Genomic DNA, 5,124 nt, shown 5'->3' with positions numbered 1-5,124 from the left:
TATGTTTAGACTACCTGTTGGGATAATATAATGTTGTGGGGGGGTTCAGGCCCAGTAGTGATAAAAGATAATCGCACCTACTTGCAGGGCCAGTAGTAACGACACTTAGCACATATATAGCATGTCACCACACCATAAAGGCATTAATGAATGGAACCCCACTGTAACGTAGGTAGCTAAGGGCTATTTTCACCATTATAAGGACTTTCAGTATTGCCTATGTGGGTCATCAGCACAGCTTGAATTTAGGCTTCAGCATTGCAGCATAAATCTCTATTATATGAGCTAATGCATTAAAGCCTTTGGGGGGTGGTAGTAGTAACCTGTTAACTTATAGTGGACTAGTCATTAGAAAGAGATGCACACACACTTTGCCAATGTTTTACATATGCAAAAATGTCCATACATTTTCATGCATAACTATTGCAACTGCACATGCAAATAGTCACTTACATATCCAACTGGCTGTTTAATGGGATAGTGTGTGCAAAAAATGCCTGTACACATTAAACATGCAGTTGTATGCACATACACTGAAAATCTGGCTGGCAGATAGGTTAATGATTTACCCAAAGTCATACTGTGAAACAGTGGCAGAGGTGAGTTTAGTTCACAACAATTCCTGGCTCTCAGTCGCCTTCTCTAACTTCTAGACAACACTACTTCATTAAAACAAGCTGCCTCCAAGAACAGCAAACAGCTTCTTAGTTTTCCAAGCACAGAAGTCTGCAGAGGATCGGCCAGGTGGGCAAAACTACCTATCAACCAAAGCCAAAATCGAGGTTTCATTTCAGAAGCTATATAAATATAAAAAGCATTACCTTGAAATTGGTTTCTCTTTTTCATAGTTTTTCCCTTAAAAGTTCTGCTCCATTAGGCTCCCCCTAATGTTTATCACCTCTGTAGAACTATTTGATAAATCCTTTTTCCTTGTGAACCTCCACCTGTGCTGTTAATTCATTTTCATTTGACACAGACATTTCTTCCTGCCCTTTGAAAGAGACCTGTGTTTTGCTGCCTATTGTGCAGCATGCTCAGGATATCTTTGCACACATGAACAAGGGCGTTGTGAACTGGGACACCTTACTTCTAGTGCAAGCTCTGCCTCTAAACTTCTGTGTGACTTCTGGCAAGTGACAATCTCTCTCTGTCTCCATTTCTCCAACCATTAAACACTGCTCATGCGATTTCTTTACCTCAGACTGAGGCTTAATTAATGTTTGTGAAGCCTTCAAGCCCCTCAGAGGAAGACTTATTTCAGTGAAAAATCTCACTCTCTCTATTAGTGCTAGAACACATATAATGCTGATATATAGCACTCTTCAACCAGAGAACTGTTACCGCTTTACAAAGGAGGAGATCAGTCCTTATACCCACTTACAGATCAGGAAACTATGAGCTAAAGGTCAGTGAAATGACTTGCTCAAGGTTGGGGACAGAGCTGGGAACAGACTAGCAGTTACCGGATTCCCTAGTTTGTTAGTATGAGTCTTTCTGTTACCCCAGGATAATTTCCAGAATAGTATGTCACTCCTGCATATCAGGACTGGATAAGTCACTGTAGAACTAGCTGTTAGAACCCTAATCCATCCCTCAGACCAAACCTCCATTAGGTTACATGTTTGGATCAGCTCAGATAAGGATTCCTGTCCTTTCCCTGCGGCTCCCTCTTTACCAGCCCTGTGACTTTTCAATAGGATCTGCCACAGGCAAGTGGGAAATATTAAAGAAATACTTGGCAGGCATCCAGCTGAGATTCATTCAAGTTAATCAATGAAAAGAGCTCCAGTAACAAGCACAGTTCCACAGGGATTTATAGATCAGAGTAAGCAATAGGCTGACAGCTTTTTAAAATATCAAGTATTTTATGGGCAAATATCTATAAAAAAATAAGCAGTGATGTGTTAAAAGGATAAGTAGTGATGGAGAAAGAACCCCTGGATGCCAACCTGGGGAAGACCTCACTAAAAATAAAAAAAAAAAAAAATCTACAAATACATTATCAGTAAATACAATGGAAAATAGAGAATTGATCCATTAAATAAAAATAATGTGGAATTGACCGCCACGGGTAGGGAAGAGTCAGCTTTTGGACTGTTTTATACTTTTACAGATGGGAGATAGGCTAGCAAGCTGGCTGAGGCAGGCGGTAGATCCTTTCTAAAGCACTTTCCATCATCAACATGCGCTATGAACACTGTATGGTAGATAGGCACAGATCGGTTCAGAAGTCACTAAACAGGTCAATGGCCAATCCAGGATTGGTACATGGACACATCTGGCACCCACTAGACCATTACATTTAGAAAATAAAGCAGAAAAAATATTAGGCCTAGAAGAAGACAGACCCATAACATTATGAAGGGGGTAAACGATATTTTCCCAAGGGCTTGCACCTGTCACATTGACTCCAACGGGAGAAGGACTGAGCCCCAAGTCCTCTGAGAGGTCAGATTCTTAGGAACTAGGAAAACTTCTAAACTTCCACAGATGGGCCCAAACCAAAGTCTTGAATCTCAACCACCTCTGAGTCTGGGTGTTTGAAATTTACATTTAGATTTGGATTCCCACTTTGAAGCTTGAACCCCTTTCTAAAGAAGGGAATTGCAGAGCAGTTACAGTTTCTTAACAATACTGATGAAAGCAAGTCAGCAGCAATCAAGCACTTAATGTACCCAACTTTTAGGGTATGTCTACACTGAAAAAAGAGAGAGATTGATTTCTTAATTTGGGTTAACAAACTCAAAGTAAAGATTGCATTGGATCTGCCCCCAGTGCTCTATTCAGAGCTCTGGAACAGCGTGGTCTAGTTTTTAAATCAGGGGGGAATGAGCCATAGCTCTATCCTGCATTTTATTCTTGGCTCTATTGATCGCTTTACATCCCAGTTTCCCCATCTATAAAATTATGATATTGTAGCCTCACTGTCAAGCAGTAGAAAATATTCAGGGCCTTGCAGGTTGATTTTCCAGTGGAGGAGAAATCAGTGATGAGGAATGTGGGTAACTTTTTTTATTTACACATATTTTCCAGTCTTGGAACAGAGGTGGTCAAAAACAGCATGCAGGCAATCCCTTTTTTCAGGAATATCAGCCTGACTGACAACAATGCCCGGTTCCCAAGAAGCAAACTCCCATCAGTTACCATGGCAGAGAGCAAACTCTCCTACTCACACATCGTCCTTTACCCAGATTCTTGCATGACCAAAAAGTAGTACACAGGATGTCTTCCCAAGTCTGAACACATGCTACGAAAGACACCTTGGAAGACGAGGAATAAAAGTGACACCTACCATCACAAACTAGATAATTTTTACTAGGTGTTGTGAGATCTTTGGATGGAAGGATCTAGGCAGTTTTATTCATAGCACTGTTGTGTTGCCTTGGGCAAGTTGCATAAGCTCTCCATGCCTCCGTTTCCCCATCTGTAAACAGAAATAATATTCAATTACCACAGAGAGTGATGAGATTACATTAATTGCTGGGGCAGTGTTCTGAAATCTTCTCATGATTGGTTCTATAGCACAGCAAAGTAATATTTTTCCCTCCATCTCCCAGGCACATTCCGTACATACTAATCTTATCTATTAGTCTACTGTGCCTCCCTGTGTCAAATGTCTTACTGAAATCTGTGCCCATCACTTCCCGCTTGCCTCTGCTCAGTGCATTATCGCCTTAAAAAAAAAATTCCCCATCACATTTGTTTGACAAGATTTATCTGTGATGAAGCCCAGCTGGCTGGTTTTTAATCAACTCATATTTCTCTTGATGTTTTGTGATCTCATCCCTTATTAATGTCGCTAGGATCCTACCTACAATTGAGGTCAAACTCGCTGGTCTATAATTTCCTGAGTATACACGTATTGAAGCAACATCTTTGTGGAGTTAAAGCAACTCCACTCTGATGAGAGACAACCAAAATCAGAACCTCCTTCCAATTTTCACAGGGAGGGAGTTCTGATTCATTTCTTTGAATCCAAACCCCATCCTTTTGAATTTTGTTATGGTTATGGGTTAGAGCCAAAACTGGAGAGGGGCCTATTTCCGAGTTCCAGTTCAGATGCAGTTAAAAACTTTGGCCAACATTACCAGTCCCAAGCATTCAAAAATCATGAGTTTGGCTTAAGGCTCATACATTTTTTTTTTCAATTGACTTCTGAGCCTTTAGTATTCACTTGGGTCCCTTTTTCAAGCTTTTCTCCACAACTATGAGAGCTAAAAAAAAATTTTTTTAATGAAAACTGAGATTTTCCACAACCCCATGAAGCCAGGAGCTGGGGCTTTAAGAAAATCACCAAATATGCTAAGATTTGGAATAAAATTGAGAGTCCTGGAAATATTGGAAGCTCCCTATTTGTATCTGTCAGCTAAACCTTCAGTTTTAAAAAAAAGCAATTCATGTAATTGCTTATTAAGGGCTATTCTCCCCTCAATAGGCACACGTAACTCCCATTAACATTAATGGAGGGGAAACACGTACAGGGAACTTCCTTTCAGACATGGAGGAGGATGTTGTGTTGCAACCCAATACGCCATTACTGTGTAAAGAGAGCTGGTGAAAACTCAAAATCTCCATTCCATGGGAAATTTTGACATCTCCAAATTTTTTAGTTCCAAATCAGAGCAAACCCAAGAAATATCCCAGAACATGACATTTAAAAAAAACATTTTGGGTAAATTAAAAACATTCAAACTTTGATTTTTTTTAAAATTGTAATATAATTTAACATAAAACAGTCATTTCCATATGAAAAATAAAAACCTTCCATTGTAGTAAGGTCAAAATGGAATGTTTCAACATTATTGAAACACTTGGTTTCTTTTCTAAATGAAATTTTTGTCAAAATCAACATGTTTGCACAGAAAGTTTTGATTTCAACAAATCAGCATTTTTATTTTCTTGTGGGAAAGAAATTATAGGAAATTTTTTGGCCAGCTGTACTTATAAAATACACAAATACATGGGTGGAAGGATCTGGGACTAGAATCCCGGACCTTCAACTAAAAGTAGAACTCCTAGAGCTAGAAGCATTAGCAGACCCCTTAGCCAGGCTGTGAGCTAGAGAGTAATATCCGTAACAGTTCCTTGCACGGCCAGTATATTACAACTTGACACTGAGTATGT

This window comes from Caretta caretta, chromosome 13 (assembly GCF_965140235.1).
Source record: "Caretta caretta isolate rCarCar2 chromosome 13, rCarCar1.hap1, whole genome shotgun sequence".
NCBI classification, from domain to species: Eukaryota; Metazoa; Chordata; order Testudines; family Cheloniidae; genus Caretta; species Caretta caretta.
The sequence above is the reverse complement of the archived record's forward strand: the minus strand, read 5'-3'. Positions refer to the sequence as shown.